Source organism: Trachypithecus francoisi, unplaced genomic scaffold (genome assembly GCF_009764315.1).
Source record: "Trachypithecus francoisi isolate TF-2019V2 unplaced genomic scaffold, Tfra_2.0 Lachesis_group13, whole genome shotgun sequence".
In the NCBI taxonomy this organism is placed as follows: Eukaryota; Metazoa; Chordata; class Mammalia; order Primates; family Cercopithecidae; genus Trachypithecus; species Trachypithecus francoisi.
Window position 1 is genome coordinate 65,264,818 of NW_022681458.1, and position 23,458 is coordinate 65,288,275.

The 23,458-nt window shown below is 40.5% G+C and overlaps 1 long non-coding RNA gene and 1 pseudogene across 1 annotated transcript in view; one reads left to right on the forward strand and one right to left on the reverse strand.

Annotated features, from left to right (window-relative positions):
- Window positions 1-769: 769 nt before the first annotated feature.
- The window catches only part of LOC117094814, a 176,321-nt gene continuing 153,632 nt past the window's right edge, over window positions 770-23,458 (reverse strand). The window contains exons 9-10 of the long non-coding RNA XR_004441686.1: window positions 6,944-7,033; window positions 770-5,729 (exon numbers count right to left, since the gene is read on the reverse strand). This is a non-coding gene — a long non-coding RNA (uncharacterized LOC117094814). The remainder of the gene's footprint in view (window positions 5,730-6,943; window positions 7,034-23,458) is intronic.
- On the forward strand, window positions 15,420-19,480 carry LOC117094813 (annotated as a pseudogene).

The following is a 23,458-nucleotide window of genomic DNA, read 5'->3' on the forward strand; positions in this document are numbered from 1 at the left end:
TTATTGCTCTGACCTCATAGTTGCTCTTTGCAAGGACTCAGGTTTAAAGGTTATGAAGAGCTATTCAAACTCATTTATTTCTAGTTCCCTTCTCATTTGTTGTTCTGCCTTTCAATGTGCAGTGGAATGCCCATTCATAGTCATAGGCCGTTTAAAGTAATATATGCTTCCAAGATTATAAAATGGAAATTTATTCCTTTATTTACCCTCTCAATCAACCTTTCTTGAGCACCTTAGTATGCTATGCACATACACAAAAAGGTGCTGAGGGTCAAAGACATCCTGAGAGATGCCTTCTGGAGTGGAACCCAACAACAAGCAGTTGGTTATAGTGAACCTGAAACAAATTGCCCAGCATTTCTATTGTTTCGTTTTCTCTACTTTTCTCTTATAGACTTATTTTTCATTTTTCTCTTGTTCTTTTTCTCCTTTTTCTGTATTTTTCCTCTTTTTCATTGTTACATGATGCCATATGTTCGAAAGGCCAACCTTGTCTTCTTCTGTTTCCCTCATTCCACAGTAGCAATATTTATCAATGGCTAAAAGACAACTACCTTGTCCAATCCAAGGTCACTGTGGTAATTTTAGGCATCTGAGAGTATACCAAAAGGATGGAAAATATACAAATCATGTAATAAGCTATTGGAAAGAGAATGTGGGTTTATGACTTAGAAAGAAGGGCTGTATTTTCTGAACAAAAGGTTAGTTCCTCGATTAGTCAGGATTTGGCTGCATTTTGTTGTGGTAATGAACAGTCTCCAAACATCAGTGACTTAATCCAGCAAAAGTTTTATTCTCACTGATTCTGCATGTTCAACATGGACCTGTGGAGGACTCAGCTCCACTAAGTCATTCAGGAATCTAGGCTATTGGGAACTCTGTCATCTCAACACATGCTTCCAAGATCACTTCTGCAGGGAAGGAGAGAGCTGGAGGGTATTACATTGACAATCAAATGCTTTGGCTTAGAAGTAAAACATAGTAACTCTTCACAACAACAGACAAATTACATGGCCTGTCCAACTGCAAAGGAGCCCAGCAGTGCAGCCTTTATATACCTGGAAGGAGGGGGTGCTGGACTCTTTGTGGCACTAGTAGTGTCCACCACAGCACTCAGGATGATCAAGTTTGAAATGAAGACTATAGAAAACTCCAAGTGTCCAGTTGATATGCTTGAAGGACAAGTGTAGAAGTGGCTGACCTGTGATTTGCAGCAACTGGCCTCTCACACCTAGCCCTTCCAGTGGCTATTTTGCGAGGGTGTCTCTGGTTCTACAAACCCCTTGCAACCTCAGGATAATCTTTTCTGTGGTTTCTTGTTCATGAAGGCAGTATTTTAAAATAAACTCATGCATGTCCTTTTATCCAATAAAATGTCAATCTTAAATTACTAAGATAATTCATCCCTAAGTTGAAATATTCCTTTTAATTTACTTTTTTAATTAAGGGAGGCATGTGGTTTGTGAGACTTGGACCATTAGGAGGCTTCAGTGTTCTGAGTCAATACCGGGAGGCCATCCGTCGCCTGTGACAGTGTGTTGGAGTGAGGCTGCCAGTAAGCCAGGGTGTCAAGGATGACAGCACAGCTCCATATATTGTGGCCACCAACCTGAATTCATAGCCAAGTGCATCTCCTCCCTCAAACACATGCTTTCAAAGTGAAATTAACTTTATGGGGTGTGCAATAAGGTTTTTTCTTTGGATGGTTTTACATAATGTCCCTGAAGTTTTTAGACAAGTGACTTTTGCACAGCTATAAACTAGAGTTAGCATACACTTCTGGACTTCCTGGAACTTCAGAACACAAGATCGTAGGGTCACTCATCTAAGAGTGAGTACATGCTTATGACCCCTTAGGGCCTAGTCTAAAAGAGGAAAAAGCTAACAAAATCAGCCTGACACAGTGCCAATTAAGAACTGAGATTTCAAATCCAGACCAGTTCTGAGTTTGGATCTTGACAATCCATTTAAGAGCTTGTGTGACCTTGGGCAAGTTATAGAACATCGTTAATCTTTAATTTCCCATAGATGAGGCTTAAAATAGTATTTGTCTCATATGCCTGTGAGAATTAAAGGAAGTGATGATACTTAGCATAGTGCCTGGCTCATGTAGGTGGTCAGAAAACATTAACTGTTACTAGTAACTGCCGTCATTAATATTGTTCAGGGTAGCAATCATGTAGAGTGTGCACCACAAGCAAAGCACTGTGCTACACACAGCAAAGTGTGTGTGTATGAGAGAATTAGGATGTAAAAGTATAGTGGAGCAAGAAGAAGCAGGATAGGAAAAACACAAAGATAGCTAAACATAGATAACTAAAATGAAACAGGTAACATTTATTTGTGGACATACTGTGTAAAAGGCACTGCATAGATAGATCTTTACATAACTGATCTCATTTAATGTTCACACAACCCTATGGGTAGGCATTATTATCTTCATTTTATATTTGAAGAAAATAAGCCTTAGATCAATTAACCTGCAGTGGCTAACACATGGAGCTAGGGAAGTGGAGGGAGGATCGGGCTGTGTGGTTCAGCTTGACTGGAGCACAGGAGAGGACTGGCTGCATGGTATGTTCCCAGGTGTTCCAGGGAGGCCTTGGTTACCAGCACAGGTGGTCATTGCCCATACAGAGTCCAAGACCATCTGTAATTTTGGCCACACAGTCCTTAATGATGTGCTATTTGACGAAGAAATAGGAGACTACCTTGAGGCAGTCACCATGTCTTTGAGATGTTGGAAGACTAAAGAACATATTCAGGATGTGCTGAAGCATGGCTTCAAATCACGCAGCAAATCTACGACATGCCAGGAAATGGCAGCCAATGGCAAACCAGCCCGGTCGGGGGACCGCTGGTGAAAATGTCATGGTGATCCATGGTTGACCACTAGATGAATTGTTGCTGGGTGTGATAACACCACCTGAGGATAATGGTTGAAACCCAAACCAACCCCTCCTCATCCCTGCACCTCCACAACCTAGAGAAGATTTTAGGATGTGCCTTTGTCTTTCCAACACTATAAGGCTAAGACCACCACCAATACCATAGATCCTGTTCCCACTATTATGCTTTATTATGAGTTCAAAGAAAACATAAAGTATAAGGAAACTTGAAAACTTCCAGGTCCTTCTAGACTTTTGCCCCATTAACACTTTGGGGGGAAAAGCAATCTCCATGTAAAATCTCCATTAAAATAACCTTGAGGGCTTATCTGAAATTAGCACCTTCACAGTTTTTGTTCTGACTCTTGGTTTAGTTTACCTACTGTGCCTTGATCTTATACTTGATATGCCCCTCTAATCAGATAAAATAGTTGAAGCATTTCTGGACTGTAGACCAACCTTAATGTTATTCAAAAATAGGAGTTAGGCTTGGGGCTCAGATTTTTACCTTTTTTATTTGTGTATGATTTAGTGTTCATCCTGCACTAGACACTAAAATGCATTGTTTAATTATCTGAGCTCAACACACCATTTTATAATTCATTAGTCAGTTGCTCTTTGCAAAAGCTTATTTCTTATGAAACAAAAGTGGGAATCATGCAACTGGACTATTTATCTCTCTTTAGGGGTTGGGGGTTAATATCTGATAGCTCATAACATCTTTATTATAATGCATTTATAATGATTTACTGGAATCATTCTATGGCTAAGTATCTAATGTCAAAGCCGGGATCTGGCATGAAATAAAATGCTGTATCCTTGGGTAGCTCTAGGGAAAAAAAGGCCCCAGCCAATATTTTCTGTGTAATTCTACAAACTGTAATAAGGGTAGGGGTAATTGCCTTAATGTCAATTAAGCTATTAATAATGCTCATCTTGTCATTCCTAAATATAGCAGTGTCTCAATCACACATTACTATCCCCTGTTAAGGCTACACAGAAATGAGATCACAGCCTCTGTGGATCAAGAAGTCTCTCTAGCAGCCATTCTTATCTCCTCTACATAAGGGAAGGTTTGGGGGTTTATTTGGTTTTAATGAAAAATTTCTACTTAGACACACATATTATTTGTGAGGACAAGCTCTGGTGTTTCTTGTGAGCAGGACAAATTCAGTTTTAAAAGCGAAACTGTTCCCTGTTCCTATTCTGCTCCTGATGACTAGGAAAGGTGGTCCTGATCAGGACTCCTGTTCCAGGGTCCTGATAAGGTCTGAGGACCAGACAGTTCAGTAGCAATCATACATGCATTTTAGCAAAGTGTGTGGGAACTAACAAAGTTAGGGAGCACTCGTTCAAGCCACACATGGTGCTGCGTTGTGTGCATGTTGTTCCCAGGCCACGCGGATGCACACAAGTTCCTCAGGGACAGAGGAACAACAGGACAAAGAAAATGAGGCTGAGACACTGTCACTGAGACAAGAGGCCAGTGTTTCATCAGCAAATTTCAGCAAAGTCAAGGGTAAAGTCATATTTGGAAGAGGGCACAAGAGAAGATGAGCTATAGGATTTTGGCGAATAGGGAGAATATCGCCAAATCTCCCCGGTTGACTCTAAATCAGGACCACTTATCGTACAGTGAAGAAACGGGACAAGACCCTTCTTTACTTGGCACTTATCGTTCTCCTGGGCCATGAGATTCTGAGCAGCCACTTCCTTCCGCCCCCCTCCTTGTTGCCCTGTCTTGAAGTGAACTTCTACTTGATGATATTTAGAGCTCATTAATTTGTCCCAAGGAAGCTTATTGTATGACAGTTTAATGACAGAAACCTGTTCTAATGCAAATGGACATGTAATCCCACTAAGCCACTCTGAGGGTGTAAATTTAAAACAATTGCTAGGAACTGACACTGGAATTTAATAAGATGGAGGGCTAGTTCCTAGATCCCGGTACGCCCAGGGGACCCTGCTTGGACACCCAGCCCTGGCGGTTTTAGAGCAGCCCTCAGTTACCATGGCAATTAAAAATGTCAGGGAGCTTACTGGAGCTCCTTTCAGGTGATGGGGATCTGAGCCCTGGAGAAGTGGGGGAACACAGGGAAGGAAGAAGTTTTAGCACAGAGAGGAAATGAAGGGTGAGTGGGTGTCTTCTGCTCATTACTCCTCAGGGCACAAGGTTGGACAAGATATGACTGAGACCCCAGGAGGCGGCTTTCTATCCTGGCTTAGTATAAATGCTTGATCCAGGCAAACTCCCACACACAGAGCACAAAGCCTTGCCCAGGACCCCACTTCTCCCAGCAGGTAAAGGGGGAAGCCTGCTTCTGAGGGGTTGGTTGGAAATGAGGCGGAGGCGGGAACTGTGTTTGAATAGTTGCTAGATTATAATGCTGTTGGGTACTACATCATTCTCCAGAGGGCCCTGAATAAGGTTATTATGGGTGAAGTCATTTTTGTAATAAAGTTGGCTGTAACTCTGGGTCATAAATCACAGGTTCTGGTACTAAAAAAATTACTAAACATGCCTCTGTTACCACAACTGTCCTCCTTTTAAATACTTTGATTTTACTACAAATCTCCCATTGACTGAGCTGGGGGAAATACACACAATGAGCAAACGATTCCTTCCATCCCCGGCAGCAGCCCTGCTGGCATCGAGGCCTCCTGGAATGATTTCCTGAGGTGTGATGTTATTTATGGCGTGCTTTCTCTATCAAAAAGGCAAACAGCATCCCAAGTGACCTCGGAGTATTTGCATCATTGCTTCTCTTGCTAATTGATTCATCCCCTGGCAGGGCCTGAGACACGGGCTGTTGGCTGGACACTCGCTCCCAGCTGCATATCCTGTGGATTTAAGGTGCATAAGAAGCAAAGATGTTAATAAAATCGTTAAATGTCAAAACTGCAAAACCCACACCCATTCAGAGTTCATCAGCTCTTCTGGAATGATCTGTAAAATACCATCTCCTCCCCTTGTCCTTTTCTCAGTCTAAACTTCATAACCTTCGTTAAGTAAGGAGATGAAGAACTGTTATTAACAACACTGATTGTTTAATTTCTTTCATAACTTCTTCCTTTCAAATGAGAGTCCAGTATAGAATGAAAAGGAATGTTATCATATGAAGTGCATTTCAGACGTAATAAAGCAGAAAGGAGAGGGTGGCCCCAGTGGCAGTTGTAAGAGGGACGAAGTGTGGATCTCTATAGCTCAGTGGCTGCAAAGCAGAAAATGAAGATTGTAAAAACGTCACATAAAGAAAAAATGCACAGTGGATTCGTTTTGTGATGCCCATAATTCAGTAATGCCTTTAAGTAGCTAGAAGAAATATAATAAATGTTTTTCCACAACATTGATCATACTGTATCAGAGGAAATATTAGTGTGCAGGGAGCCATGATTATACTGGTAGTAATTCTCGGTGCAGAAAACTAGTAGAAGATAGGACCCTTTCTAGGCCGAACTTTTATTGGCTGCAGTTATTTACCTTTAAGAATACGCCTAATACATTGTCCTATAGCTAAATATTTTTGTGAAAATTCAAACCAGCACTATCTCTAAATCAGAAGTCCTGCCACCATTTTATAGGATTTATATATATTTTTCCCTGCAGATGCTCTCATATGTTCCAGAATACAAAAACCAGCCAATTGACCATGTAAAAATTCTAGAAGGCCTGTAAAACAGATTCTTCTTCTGTATTCTGAACCTGGATAGGAGCAGACAGGTTTATGGCATGTGATTCCATCCAAATGCCACCTGTATATATAACATCTCTCTAAAGAAATTAAATGGATTATTAGATTATATACCATAGTAAAACTATACTTGGAGCTGCAGGCCAGGAGAAGATATGCATGTTGTGCAACTGCTTGATTTTTTTTTTGTCTTGAAACACTGAAGAAAGCTTTGCAAAACAGGCTTTTTCTAAATTTAGGGAGGAAAGAATGGAACTGATTCTTCATGCCAGCCTCTTGCTCCTCAGACTGGCAGGAGCTGGTAATGCGGTGGCTGTGGCAGTGTGGGTGCAGAAGGCCCTGCATGCTGAGGGGAAGTTTCACCTTCCCTCTAGATGGGCTCCAGCTCGACTTCAGAAATCAGCCAGCCAGAGTTCCAGAGAGCATAAGATAACAGTTAGCCCAGCCAGACTCCTGCAGAATTAAAGGGAGAGGTGAGACCCTGGCATGCTAATCTTCCATATATCCCAATAAAGTCCTGCTGTGAAAATGACTAAGAGAAGCAAGAAGCCAGAGCAATCTCCGAGGGAAGGTAGTCTGAGAGCAGTGTGTATAGGAGGGCGGCATTCTTTGACTTTAGTATCTGCATAAGCTAGCTTGCAGTTCAAAGCCCTTGTAAAAGCAAACCAACCTGGTTAAAGGCTGCCGGCTCACCTGCTCTGTCTCAGGGCACCTCTCCCCTAACTCTCACTGACACAAATGGGAATCATTTCTCAGAGTGAAAGGAGGCTATTCCTTTCTCTTTGTCCTAGGGCGCTTTGCTTAATGCAAATAACAGGTCTCATGCACACATGCTCTACCAATCCAACACATTTTCTGTGTGTGTGTGTGTGTGTGTGTGTTTATGGAGTTACATATCGATTTTAATACCTTCTGTTGGAGTTGATGTTTTGTTTATTTGTTTTGTTGTTTTTTTCTTCTCCTCCAGCAAGGAAGAAATGGAAGAGGGTGCCTCTAAGTTCTTCCCATTCTGAGAATATTTGTTTATTTAAGCTATGGGGTACATGTGCAGAATGTGTAGTTTGTTACCTAGGTATACACGTGCCATGGTGGTTTGTTGCTCTCATCAACCTATCACCTACATTAGGTATTTCTCCTAATGCTATCCCTTCCCTAGTCCCCCATCCACCCGACAGACCCTGGTGTGCGATGTTCCCCTCCCTGTGTCCATGTGTTTTCATTGTTCAGCTCCCACTTATAAGTGAGAACACGTGGTTCTTGGTTTTCTGGTCCTGTGTTAGTTTGCTGAGAATGATGGTTTCCAGCTTCAAAAAGGCAAGTGATTGAGGGAAGAAACCCTCCAACAGTTAGGGATTCTAAGGTTAAGGAACAGCCTGACACAGATGACAGTCTATCTGGTGTGGCTTCTGGGAAGTTGGTGTGCAGTCACCTGGTGTGCTCAGCATTGACATACAGGCCAATATGACATCACAGGCTTCTGTTAAATTTCTTCCTCATCATGGAGGACAGGGATGCTTTTGACGCATGTTCCTATAAGTGGAGGTACTTTCTGGTAGTAGCAGTTGTTTTCAATTTTTTATTTTTATTTTTTGAGACAAGGTTTCACTCTGTTGTCCAGGCTGGCATGCAGTGGAGTGATCACATCTCACTGCAGCCTTGAAGTTCTGGGTTCAAGTGGTTGATTCTCCTGCCTCAGCTTCCTGAGTAGCTGGGACTACAGGTGTGCCAGCAGGATTTATTTTTAGTGAAAAAATTTTATTTTTGCCTTAATTTCCTGGCAGTTGAAGTGCAATTTTAAACAATAATTTCTTGGCCAGGCACAGTGGCTCATGCCTGTAATCTCATCACTTTGGGAGGCCGAAGTGGGTGGATCATGAGGTCAAGAGATCGAGACCATGCTGGCCAACATGGTGAAACCCATCTATACTAAAAATACAAAAAAATTAGCTGGGTGTGGTGGCACATGCCTGTAGTACTAGCTACTCAGGAGGCTGAGACAGGAGAATCCCTTCAACCCACAAGGCGGAGGTTGCAATGAACTGAAGTCATGCCACTATACTCCACGCACTCCAGCCTGGTGACAGAGTGAGATTCCATCTTTAAAAAAAAAAAAAAAAAAAACAACCACCAATACTTTCTTTAGGAGGCTAATATCTCCATTGCCAAGCCTTAATAAAGATCGATGTGTAGTCATCTTTCTTCTCTCCTTCCTTCCTTTTCCTCCCTTCTTCCTTCCCTCCTTCCTTCTTTTTTCTTCTTCCCTTCCTTCTTTCCTTCCCTCCCTCCCTCCTTCCTCCTTTCCTTCTGTTTTCCCTCCTTTTCTTTCCTTTTATTTTCCTTCCTTCCTTCTTTCTGAATCCTTATTTCTCTTCGATGACTTAGAAAATATCTTAATGAACTTCTTAGAGCAATTCTGCAGCAATGAACATGTCAGGATCACAGATGCCCTTTCTCCAGTATTTACTGGTAAAATGCAGTTCCCATTTTTGCTGTCTGTGTAGTATGCACACCATCCCATTTATGCCTGTAAAAACATACAGGTGTGCTTAGGAGGGCCAGAGAGACCCTTGGAGAGTAGACTTACTGTAATTTTAGTAAAATTAAAAGGCAAGAAGATAACAATAACAAGACTTAGGAATTTGCTTAGTAGATAAACAGAGTGCATTTTTCATCACTTGGTATCTAGCTTGAATTATTGACTTGCATATTTCCAAATACAAAATATAGACAATATTAGACAACACAGAATATTTGATTCTAACAGAAAACACTATATATTTTAAGATAAGATACACTTGTAATTATCTCTACAACCACTGGATGTCACTATTGCATATGTCGGGCAGTAAAAACTTCTTCTCTAGAGAGAGAATCTGAAACTTAAGAGCTGTCAGTTGCCACCTTGGTGCGCTACCTTTTGATGGAACATGCACTGTCGTGCTAAGATGACTCTTCCCCATTCTGTGCAGTCAGCCCAATTTTCAATTATGCCACTCTACTGGGAATTCTTCTAATTTACACAGGATGAGATTCCTCAAACACAATTATTTTCTTCACTATATTTAAAAGGAATATGGTACTCCTATAATAGTTCTCAACATTGCATATTAATTATAACTAGCACATTTTGGATACTAAATGGTGTGAAGTGAAAACATAACCATAAATAACCTAGATTTATAAAATACCCACCCCCAACCCCTGCCAATTGCTTACAACAGTTTTATATCTATTTGCTCATCTGTATTCCCGGCATCCCTGGGGGGTTACCTGCTTTAATACTTTTATGAGTCAAAGTTGACCTGTGAAATAAATTGAATCAAGTAATTATTTGCACAGGCATCCCAGGAGTAAAGCACAAGTACACACTGAAAGTGTGTTCCAGACAGTTAATTCCAGTTTGCAAAAGTTACTAGTTCAGATTTTGGTAGTTCTGTGATTTTTCAATTACTAAAAAAATTCCTCAGTTCATGGACCCTTTAACTCTCCTTTTAAAGATTCATTTTAAAAAAAAAATCTGGGGCCATTTTGTGAGGCTGACATGATAGAGAAAATAGGTCTTTTTCCAAGCTGAAAAAAGGCTGGCCCAGTTCAAGTGCTAGTTAGAGCAGGACCAGGAAAAAGAACGTGGTGAAGGAATTGGAAAAAAGATTTGCTTTCCCTATAGTTAGAAATGGCCGGGAGCTTTCAAAGAGCTATCCAGTTTAGTTTATTTCCTTTTACTAAAACCCTGGAGTCGTTTTCTTCAACTTCCTCGCATGCCCTTGCAGCTCTGGGGAAGCCAGAGCTGTTCTTGGAGGACTACTGGCCTAGATTTAGTGGGGGAGGGGAGATACTCTCTGTTCTAGTGAATTATCAGAGAGCTGTGTTGCTTGCCATCTATGGGATGCTTTGATCCAAAATTTTAGTCATTGTTTCCACATTTAGGGGCTGGAATGAACATCAAAGAAGTGAGTGCATGGAATTTACTGAATGCCAAAGAAGTACAATAACATACAGAGGATATAAGCAAATCCCAGTGGTAAAATTTGCTGCCAATTCTTGCACATAATAGAGGCCCTAAAGTGACAGTTTATCTTTTTCAAATGCATAATGATATCAATGCCAAGGGAAGGAACTAGCACGCTGAAAGGTGAATAAAAGAGTCGGGAACAATTCAGTGGACTTACACATTTCCTCATTGTGTTTTCACACAACAAGGAAAGCAGATGACACAAATGCATGAGGTAATCATCAGACAGGCCTGCAAACTCACCAGCCATTTTAAAACAACCTGGTTCTTTCAGGATCCAGCTCTAAAGATGAGAGTAAAATGTGATTAGAAATCATTCATCTTCTAGAGGAAAAAAATGGAACAAGGAAAGTGAAAATAGCTCTCTTGTTCTGTCTTGGATAGTTTCAGATTTTAGAGCCCATATGTTGTTTGCTATAACTTCCTCGCCTCCCAGGGCCAATGCATTCCAAACGCTTCAGCTAGTGCACTGCACTGAGTAGTCTCAGAAGTTAGGGCTCATTTGTATCCATAGTCTTTGTTCAAATATGGATTAATTTTGGCTAATTTCAGTGGGTGCACATAAAGTAAAATGCACAGAACTGAAACTACTGAAATCAGGCCTTTGTGTGATCATCTAAAAATCTACTTTTCAAGCTCCTTTAAGTTTTATTTTTGAAATAAAAACAATAAAATGACAGTAAAAAGTTTCCAAAAGCATTGACATTATGAGCAATTGCTAACCAAGGCTATTCCCAGAATGATTGAGTAAAATTTGGATATAATTCTAGAAAAGATAACTGCCCTGCAGTGCCAGCTATAAAGACTCCATTCAGGAGGTGATTTCATAATGGTCCTATGGAATGTGTCTCTTGTCTCTAGGGCTGGGTATCCATGTGGATGCATATTATGCTATTGTCACTAGGGCTGGCGTTGGAGGGCAAAGGCAGATTCTTGTTCTCAAGCTTCAATCTTTACACTATGGAGATTAATGTGTAAGACCTGCTGTAGGTTGCTTTAAAAAACCAGACTGGGTTTGGATATTTAGAGGAAGAGGTCTCAAAAATGCCATAGTACGTGGAAATAGCCTAGAGGGGTCCTGGGCACAATCTGGTAGTGAATCAGGCATAAGCAAAATCAGGATGTGTGTATTTATTTGCAACTCTACTTGCTTGAGCCAGAAATTGTGCCAGCTGCAAATCGAGCCAGCATTTCTGTCTTTGGCTTTAGACAATTAGAGCAGATTTGCTTGTATACACCAAAATCATTTCCAACACAGCCCCCACAGTTCTTTGTGCTGCTTACAAAATTTCTTCTATGGCCTTGCACTGTATAATAAAGGAGCTCTTGGAGGGATCCTGGTCTCTTTATTGTGCATGTTAAGTAAATGCAATGATTTTCATTATTTCAAACTCCATAATGAAATGACTGAGTGCCCAGCAACATTAGATAATGGACAAACAACTATTCAACTGGCTGGATGAACCATGGCTTTCTCGCATTAAAAGTGTAATATTTATGAGTTAATTTAATCATAGACGAAAATATTGAGTAGGTGACTGAGTAAAATGATGACTGTGTATTATGTTTTTGCCATGCAGCTGGATCAACATATTCAATGACAGACCTTGGCAAGAACTGCAAAGATGCTCTTGACAATGGCATGAATAAATATTAGGTGTTATCTAGAATTCACCGCATTTGAGGTCTTGTGCAAAGCCAGGTAAGTTTTAACAAAAAAGAATTGTAGCAGAAGCCATGTGTGCACACTGGGATTATGTAAGTACCGGAGTCTTTTTCTGCTGCCCAGGAATTGCTCTAACACTCATTCTCATCTACATCACTGAGAGATTTTCTAAATCATTACCTTTGTCTGCACTGCTAGGAGTGCACTTTAGCATAAGACCCAGGTTTTAGGAATCTCGTGGTAAATTTTTCAATGACATGTACTTGGAGAGAAAAGAAGCACTTTGCCTAGGCTATAGAGCTGACAAAGAAAAAAAAAAAAAGATTATATTTTGGAGTGACCCAACCCAATCCTTGCAAACAGTAAATTAAAAAATTGCTTTGACTTGCTTCTTGAATTTCTTTAGAAGATATAGTTTCTAACTACAAGAAGGACCATAAGAAAAGACTGTTTCTCAGAAGATATTTTGAGTGAAGGTTCAGCAAGACTGATAGTCACTTAATGCAGGATTTGTATCCAGGGCAGAAAGAATCAGTGTGCTAAAGAGTATCATAGAAATGTGTCATTATGGTTTTTTTTTTCTTTCCTACTCAGAATTGTCATATTACCAACACGGAAAATTTCTTATTAAGGTCTTTGTTTTCATTTGTTGGAGTGTGCACACAGTCTCTAGAAGATGAGGAGGGGCAGGAGGAACAACAACAACTATGTTCTCTGAGCCAGTGTATGCACCACAGATTTCTGCTAAATCAGTGAATTTCCTATATTATTCTCTATTTTTTAAATTATACTTTAAGTTCTGGGATACATGTGCAGAATGTGCAGGCTTGTTACATAGGTATACATGTGCCATGGTGGTTTGCTGCACCCATCAACCCATCATCTACATTAGGTATTTCTCCTAATGCTATCCTTCCCCTAGCCCCCAACCCCCTGAGAGGCCCCGGTGTGATGTTCCCCTCCCTGTGTCCATGTGTTATTGTTCAACTCCCATTTATGAGTGAGAACATGCGGTGTTTGGTTTTCTGTTCTTGTGTTAGTTTGCTGAGAATGATGGTTTCTAGCTTCAGGTCCCTGCAAAGGACATGAACTCATCCTTTTTTTATGACTGCATAGTATTCCATGGTGAATATGTGCCACATTTTCTAGTCTCTATTTTGGTGTTGTCTCGGCACTAAAATATGAGGAGAGGATGTGTTAAAGAAGTTAGCAGAGCTTACTAGGAAAAAACATTCATGCTGGCATGAGTATTCTGGTGTCTAGTCTCGCTGTGTGACCTTGGGCAAGTCACTTTGCCTCTCTGAACCTCAGTTTTCAATCCATAAATTATAATAACGTCTGTTTGCCTATGCTAAAGGGTTTAGTTGTGAGAAGAAAACTAGATAATTGATCTAAGGCATTCATTTACTTTATTATTAAACCACAATGGATTTAATTTTAACTGCTTTGTTCCAGAAAGAATTTCAGTTGCACCTAGGGAAGTTAAAATGAAAATTTAAGATATTACTATGATTACGTGTACTAGAACTACACAATATAGTAAAGCAAATATGATAGCCCATGAGCTTAACTTTTTTTCTTTTTTCTTTTGAAGAGACCTTTCAAAATCTTTAAGAGGAAATCTAGCTCTCTTCCCAGCTACTTTGTCTTCCTGGTATCCATCTTAATTACACACATTCTACCTCAACACTTATTTAACAACTATCTGGAGTGCTTAAACCAGATAGAAGTAGCAAGAGGGGTGTTTTGGAGGTATAATTGTCATAATATGGTGATGGATTGGATATGGGAAAGTGAGAGAGACAAGGTATCAAAAATGACTTGCAGATTTCTTATATAGAAAACAAGAGAAGAACACAATTTGAAGAAATTAGGCATTCTGTTTTGGATAAATTCAATTTGAGATGACTGTGAAATACCCAAAGGAAAAAAATCCAGTGAAAGACCGTAAAGGCAGCTATAATGGCAAAAAACACTGGGGTTGAAGGAAAAGGACTTCAATTAAGGCCCTAATTCTGCATGACCTCAAGAAGGGATGTATTCTTCCTACATTTTAGTTTCCTTGTCAGTAAAATGGAGATATTAGTATCTATCTTATCACCTTGTTGGGGCGATACAATAACAATTTTTGAAGGTATTTTATAAGTTACTTTATTTCTTGTTAGAGACATAAGAAATAGCACAAAGAAACAGTGGACGCTTTCTCTACTGTTACTAGTTGCTTTGGGAGCCTTGGGCTACTGTGTAAATAGGGCCAAGTCCAAGACCACACTACACACAACTAGTCCTGAAAATGGAACAGAAATGGCATCAAGAAACCCCTATGTCAAAGATGTAAATCTCTTAAAAGGGTGGGCCCAAGTTCCTGAGGAACATGCACTTTGCCAAGAAGCACAAGAAGGGCCGGAAGAAGATGCAGGTCAGTGATGTCAAGGCCACGAGTGAATCCACTGAGGCTGTCAGGGCCCATGTGAAGTCCAAGGAGGTCAAGCCCAAGATCCCAAAGGGCATTAAGTGCAAACTACTTGCCTGCACTGACCACTCCAAGCTCAGGAAATGTGCTCATCCCTGCATCATCAAGGGTTTCAGGCTCTGCCAGCCAAAGTCAAAGACCAGGGCTCAAACTAAGCACAGGATGTGGCTCTGTCTCCAGCTCAGGCTCCCAAGTGTGACCAGGCCTCCACCAGAGCTCCAGAGTGGAGGCCTTTTTCTGTCAATATGAGGACAGAAGGATTGGTGTGGCCTCACAGCTGCCATCTGCCTGAGGCTGGTGACCTCCTATGCTATCTGTACAAGCTGGAAATTTCTCTCCTGGAAATATCCCCACTAAATAGTAAATGTCTTTTTCTTCTTGGCACTTCACTAGGACACCTTGAGTCTTGGGCAGCATTGGCCTTCTTTTCCTTTGGATTCTCTACCTTTAGGGTAGGCCACAACCATGACTTCATCTGGAAGGGTACACAGAGTTAATGTGGAGAAGGCTCTCCTATGATTCATAGTTCATTAGGGGAAAATTCCCAAGGGCAAGAATCATGGCTCTGGAATGTTATGGGCTTCCAGTGAATACTAATTGATTGGGATTTAGCATTACCATTTTACTGCTAGGTTTAAATTTGTGGGAAGAAGAAGAAATTTTAGCCAGTTGGCTGGAAGGGGAAACATCTCCCTCCCTGCTCACCTGGACTTGAAACTATCCACTGTGCTTGCAGAGTCAAGCACCAGTTTGTCCACACAACCTGATGAGGGACAGAGGCCATGGAAACGTGAGGTAAGGAACTAGTCCCCATCGCTACCACCATTTATGTTTCCCCAGGGTGAACTCCTTAATCCTCCCTACAACCATACACTGAAAATCTGTGTGTGATTAACTATTTTTTGACCACCTCAAAGCCAGGCAGGGAATCTGGTTGCCAACAATAGTAGGGGTAGCTCTGGCTGTTGCAGAGATTATTGGAGAAGGCAGAAAGCAGCTCTCTTTACACAGTCTAAGAAGGCTCATTCTTAGAGGAATAGGGTGAATAGACTCTCTATTATACTGTTAAATATAGACTTTAGAAAACTCAAACATTTTTAAAAACCCTAATGATGCAGGAAGGAACACAGAAATATCTGAAATGCTTCTCAGTCTATCTTTTTGGAGTGAGTAAACTAGTAGATAAATGACTTGGTCTTGGATAATGTCTCTATGCAGTAATGTAAGTTTTGTTCTGTTATCTTTGATTCTTATATATTTTTTGTCTCTGTTTCATGCCTGAGAATTTCCAAGTGCAGCAACAGAGAATCAAAACATTGGTCAAAGTATCTCTATATTTTCTAAAATTGAATGCTGTTTCTGTACTAATTTTCCAGATATGCTCCATGACCAGTATCTGCACACAAACTCCTATTTCCTGGGTATTAAATTTCTTTAAATACTGTCTCTGGTATATCTGGCATATGTAATATAGCTAGCATATTTGGCATGATGTTTTAAAATACCCTAAGAAGGGGTCAGTCATTAGCAAATTTTCATGGCTATACAAGGAATCACTGTAAACAGATTTGGATGCTATACTTCTCTGTACATGTGTAGGCTAGAATATATATCACTTCAAAGAGAAAGGAAGACCATTTGCTATTTTGTAGCTTATAGTAAGTCTATATAAGCTTTCTTAGACTCTGTGTAAAGAGAGCGACTTTCTGCCCCTTCTCAGAAACGCATGCTGCCAAGGCAAAGCATTTAGGACAGAACCTGGACCACAGATAAGTCCTATATAAGTCTTAGCTGTATCTTCATCTTCTACTATTACTACTACTACTGCTGCTAGTATTGAAAGGCCTAAGAGTTATGCCATGACTAGGGGTCAGCTGGGCTGGTTTTGTTAGGTCTGCCTTGCCCTGGAATGAACCTAACACATGTGCAGTAGATTGAGTGTTTGCTCCTCACCTTTGAGAGATGCTTTCGAAAGCCATCCTTGTGGATCACATTCTTCCCATCTGCTGTCCCCTTAGAACTGTCGAATGTCAGGGTAAAGCCCTGGGATGCAGCGTGCTTTGGGGCCGTCACTCTATACCAGTGCATCTCCAACTATCTGTAGTGAAGGATCAGTTCTGTTTTATTTTACTTCTAATCAGTCACAGACTGATATTTGGCAAAATGTAATAAACATAACTTAAAGTGAAATAAAAAACCAATACATATAAAACTCAAGTCCCTTTTCAAAATTTTAAGATTCATACACAAATGCATGCTGCCAAGTGGCTCTGACAGTTCTAAATGCCTGCTCTCAACTCCCTACTTATCTCTGAACAGTATCCCACAGATGACAGATGGTGGGCCTCACATTCAGTGGGATGTCATAAAGGACAGCGAGGAACCCCAAAGGCCCTTCATTTCCATACTGATTTCCTTCAATAGGGCTGTCATCAAAGCAGGGGATGCAATGGGCCAGCAGGTCTCAACCCTAGATTGGAGTGCGCAAAGCCCTGGTGTGAAGCTTGTACATTGGAGGTGGCTCAGAGAGGCCACCAGTGGAAGCTGCCCCTTGTCCAGCTGCTGGCCATCCACATAGCTGGGAATTCACAAACAGCTAAGCAATAGGCAGTTGAGTGAAGACACACAGGTGTGGAAACAGTTTGTGATAGGCAGGTTTATGGCAAATAAACACATTGTATGATATACTATAATCAACTATATAAACAACTTTAAAATTGTCTGTACTTCATATTTCCAGCATTTGGCTTTGTTAATCATATGTCTTCCTGACAGCAATTAAATAACCTTGAGAGAAAATGTACACCTGCTGTCTCCCCTGGGGAAACTACATCTCTTTTGTGAATGACATAAGTTCTCCATAAAACAGAACTGAAGCTAGGAGAATTGAATTTGGAGATATGCCTTCTTTCTCTCTTGTTTTATCTCTAGTTGAATTGGAGTGCATGGCTTAATATAGCTAATCTTTTTCTAGATCCTTATTCTGAGCTTTTATTTAGACCAAACTATTTCCCCAAGGAGCAAATTGAAGACAATGGATAATAAATGAGGTTGTAATGAGTACCACCACACAGGTTGTGAAAAGTACGACCACCAGCTCATTTGGCCTGAACCTTCACCCTCCCCAACTTCTTTTCTTTCTGCTTTCCACAACAGATTCCATCTGCTTCCACGAACAACATACTGCTTTCCTTAAAGCATGACAAACATAAGTATGTTTGCTTGACTGAGATCCAAACAAGGTTTATTCATTAGGATTAATTGAGTAAAAGTCTCTGTTAATTTACAGGCTTCCAGGGCTCACTAGATGAGGTTGCTGGCAGTGGCCCCCGCGCTGCTGCCACTGCTGCTGCTGGTGCATGGAGCTGCCATGTGGGTGCTTGGGGCTCCAGGCAGGTACACTCTGGACTGGCCGAGGCTGGACTCCTGGCTGCTGCTACACTGATTTGATGAGGCCAATTTCAGAGTGTTTGTGCACTGGGGAGTGTTCTTGGTGCCGGTGGCTCTGGAAGGGTGAAGACAGATCCACTACCAGCGCTTCATGTATCACCACTACCTGCCTGGCTTCAGCCATGCAGACTTTGGGCAGCAGTTCACAATAGACTTCGTCCATCTGAACGGACAGGTGGGCCAATCTCTTCCAGGATTTGGAGGCCAAGTATGTAGTCCTGATACAAAGCATCACAAACTGGCTGAGAACTTAAATTCTAAGGACATGGGGGTCCTACCAGTTTGGTTGGTGAGTTGGAAACAACTGTCTGGAAGAGGAACATACACTGTGAACTCTATCACTTATTAGAATGGTTCCATTCACTTCAGCTACTTGATTTTAAAAAAAAATGGCTTCAAAACACAGCATTTGGTGGTGAAAAAAACAATGCCATGGCTATATGATCTTGTTAACAGGCACAAGTCTGATATGATTTCTGATATGATTTGGTCTAATAAAGTGAGAATGTCCTGATACTTATTTGAACTTGGCTCTACAATGATAGCTCTATCAAGGAAGAGGTGGTAGTAAATGACCGGTGGGGTCAGAAATGCTCCTGTCACCTTGGAGAATACTACAACTGTCAAGAGAAACTTAAGCTGGGGAGATTGCAAGACCACAAGTGAGAGATGTGTACCACCATTGACAAGAAATTCTGGGTCAATGGTTGCAACATGGCAATGTCTGATTTTGCAAGTGAATCTGAAATGGTTTTGGAACTGCTTCAGACTGCAAGTTTAAGAGGCAACTATCGTCTCAACATTGGACAAGCTAAAGATAATCTAACTGTTCCTGTCTTCCAAGAAAGGCTTCTTGCTTTTAGGGAGTGGCTGAGCATCAGTGGGGAAGCTATCTATGCCTCGAAACCATGGAAGGTGCAATTGGAAAAGAACATGACATCTGCATGGTATACCTCTAAAGGATCAGCTGTTTATGCCATTTTACTGCACTGGCCAGAAAATGGAGTCTTAAACCTTGAATCCCCCGTAACCACCTTGACTAGAAAGCACACAGTGCTGGGAAACAACAATATCTGAAGTGGTCCACAGGTCTGGACAAAGGCCTTCTCCTTTTTCTGCCCCAGTTATCATCCCCCGCTCTCCCACCTGAGTTTGCTTGGTCTATAAAGCTGACAGGAGTGGACTGATCGTTGGAGTTCAAGAGGAAAGGGGCATTGCCTGCTGTTTGCTGCTTTAATTTGCCTTTTATAGTATCATTATTGTAATCAGCTCACTTCCCTTCTCCACCCAGAGATGGCTTTTCCAGCACTTTTTAATCAAAGGAATTGAATATATTACACTGATGCTTCAATGGACCAAGCATCCGAGTTCTCTTGCTAGCATACCTCTCTCTGGTCAGCAAAAGAAGGACTGAACACTTAAGCTCCAAGTTCATCCTTTCTTAACGTTTACAATTATCTACAACAGAAGCTTCCCTCTATTCTCTGTGTCTGATAACCTCCTTGTTGACTCAGAGACTTTAGATAAAGAATAAGCCAAGTCTCCCTGTTGCTTGTGGAGGAGGTGGAAAGGGTTTGGCAAGCACAACCACTCACTATTTAGCATCAGTTGTCACCAACACACTATCTCCTCCCTACTAAAGTGCAGGAGAGCCTGGAAGGGAAGAAAAACGCTTGCTGGGCTGCTAGTAGTCAACTGTTCAAAAATTTCCAAAGGGAATTTAGAGCTCCTAAATACAGCCTGTTTATAGTGATAGTATTAAGAAAGTGAATGTGATTCTGCTCTGCCTTTAAAATAAAGTCAAATGAATGTATGCATGCCAAAAAAAATTATAAGTTTCTCAACCATATCTCCTACCTTGCCTTTGTAACATTTAAGTTATTGTTGAAGAAACTGGCTGTCTTGGAATTTCCCAGAGTTTGGTTTGCTGATGGCATCCCTGTGATGTTTAACATGTTCCTACGTCATTGTAAGCTGTAAATTGGTAGTTGGATTTAGAAGCTTGACCAGATTCAAGTTCAATTATTTTTTTTTGTCAAGAATAATGCATATATAGTGTTCTGCACTTCTGTTAGGAGGTACATAATGTCTAAGTGTCTCTCTTTAGTGTTTAGCAGCCATTAGTGAACACTGTCCAGAGCCATTAATTCATTAGAAGGTTGCAACATGCTGATATCTCAAATCTTTCCATCCCCATTTATTTATTAGCTGGAAAAATTTTATAAAGAGAAACTTACCCTTGATTATTTGATTACTTTGAGGCCAATTTTTTTTAACACAATGAATTAATCCTGTAGCATTCTTTAAAGATGACTTAATGAATTTAGATTTTTGATATCATTCTGAACTTACATTTAAATATACTTGATATGTTTCCATTGAATTCATTTCATTTATCATTCCACTGAAGAGCTCAAATTATCCCATCTTTGGCCAGTTAGATCCTCTTTGGACAGAATCATAGTACTTTTTCATAGCATCCTTGATACCTGGCATGATAATATATTCCAGGATCATTTAATAAAATTCCTGTCTCAGATCTTGAATCAGCCATATTTCTTTTTTTTTAAATATATATACTTTAAGTTCTAGGGTACATGTGCACAACGTGTGGGTTTGTTACATATGTATACATGTGCCATGTTGGTGTGCTGTACCCATTAACTCGTCATTTACATTAGGTATATCTCCTAATGCTATCCTTCCCCCGCCCCTCCCCACAATAGGACCCAGTATGTGATGTTCCCCTTCCTGTGTCCAAGTGATTGTTCAATTCCCACCTATGAGTGAGAACATGCGGTATTTGGTTTTCTGTTCTTGTGACAGTTTGCTGAGAATGATGGTTTCCAGCTGCATCCATGTCCCTACAAAGGACACGAACTCATCCTTTTTTATGGCTGCATAGTATTCCATGGTATATATGTGCCACATTTTCTTAATCCAGTCTATCATTGATGGACATTTGGGTTGGTTCCAAGTCTTTGCTATTGTGAATAGTGCCGCAGTAAACATATGTGTGCATGTGTCTTTATAGCAGCATGACTTATAATCCTTTGGGTATATCCCCAGTAATGGGATGGCTGGGTCAAATGGTATTACTAGTTCTAGATCCCTGAGGAATCGCCACACTGTTTTCCATAATGGTTGAACTAGTTTACAGTCCCACCAACAGTGTAAAAGTGTTGTATTTCTCCACATCCTCTCCAGCACCTGTTGTTTCCTGATTTTTTTAATGATTGCCATTCTAACTGGTGTGAGATGGTATCTGATTGTGGTTTTGATTTGCATTTCTCTGATGGTGAGTGATGATGAGCATTTTTTCATGTGTCTGTTGGCGAATCAGCCATACTTCTAAGAGGTGGGTTCCTGTTGATGGAAAATAGTTTTTAGAGATGCAATCAGGGTTCTGGAGGTGCTCATTGCTAGTAGTAGTAGGTTGGCCATTGTTTCTAGGCCTTTCCAGTGGAAAGAACTAGAAAATGTATGCTTTTAAACCATAAAACACATTATGAATTAGTATTGCTACTCAGATTTATTTTCAGGACTACAGCATTTTTACCTCATTGATCTTACAGTTGTATCTACTCTCACCCAAGCTGAAAATTCCAGTTCTCAATGACACCAACATATACGTATTCTTGCTTTACCCCACACTACATACACAACAGTTTCAGAATACTAATACCAGTACTACTATAACAACATGATTCCTGAATCAGTAGATGCAAACAAAACCAGTTAGAAGATATAATGGAATAGAAGACCATGTGTCTGATAGCTAAAAACAAAATACCTCAGTGTAAACTTAACAAGAAATGTTCAAAATCAGTATTAGGAAAATTATTAAACACTCATAAAGGTACAGAGTTAGATTTAAACAATTGGAAAGGTAAATGATAGTCACACAGAAAATATCATAAATATCTTAGATACTTCTATGCTTATTTAAATATTTAATGTAATCCCTGTGAAAATCTCATCACATTTTTCCTAGAGCTAGACAAATTGATTATATAGTTTGTTTAGAAGAATAAACATACAAGAATAGCTAGAAAATGCCTCAAAAGAAGAGCAATAGTATTGCAATAAAACACAACCTCTAAAATTGAAATAGTTTGGTGTTAATGAATAAGCATAAGAATGGAAGAAATAGAAAATTCAAAGGCATACCTAGTTGCACATGAATAATATATGATAAAAGTGGTATCTCTTATTAGTAAGTAAAGGATGGAACTTTTAATAAATGGTGTTAGGGTAGCTGGGTAGCTGTATGCAAAGAGATAAAATTGAAGCCGCTCCTTGTTACTACATATGTACTACATAACAGGACAAATTCTTTTTTTTCTTTTTTCTTTGAGACGGACTCTTGCTCTTTCGTTCAGGCTGGAGTGCAGTGGCGCGATCTTGGCTCACTGCAAGCTCCACCTCCCGGGTTCATGCCATTCTCCTGCCTTAGCCTCCCGAGTAGCTGGGACTACAGGCGCCGACCACCACGCCCAGCTAATTTTTTTGTATTTTTTTAGTAGAGATGGGGTTTCACCGTGTTAGCCAGGATGGTCTCAATCTCCTGACATTGTGATCCACCCGCCTCAGCCTCCCAAAGTGCTGGGAGCCACCGCACCTGGCCAATAACAGGAACAATTCTAAGTGGATGAGAAATTTATGTGTAAAAGGTAAAACATCTAAAATATTGGAGGGAAAAAGCCCTGGGTGAATTAATCTATAGCCAGGATTGGAGATGACTCTCTAGATTACACTTGAAAATCCAAAAGTAAAAAGTAAAAGAACTGCCACTTGTGATTACATGAAAACAAATGCTTGACATTTGATCCATGTGAGTTATCTTAAGCCCATTTTGCAGATGAGAAAAACAGATTCAGAGAGATTTTAGTATGTTGCCCAAGTTTATACAGTTAGTAAATGGCAGAGATGGAATTTGAACATGTGGCAATTGTAACTCATTGCACACTGAGCCACCTAAATTTTTGTTCACATTAAGTACACAGAAAAAGCAGAAAATAAACATTTTCCAGACTCTACTCACAATTGGGCAATATAATCATTTGTTGTTGTCATTGTTGTTTGTTTGAGAGAGTCTCGCTGGGTCACCTAGGCTGGAGATAAGTGGTTGTGATCATAGTTCACTGTAACCTCAAACTTCTGGGCTCATGCAATCTTCCTGCCTCAGCCTCCAGAGTAGCCAAGACCACAGGCATGGGTCATCACACCTGGCCAATTTAAAAATTTTTAGTAGAGGTGGGGTTTTGCTATATTGCT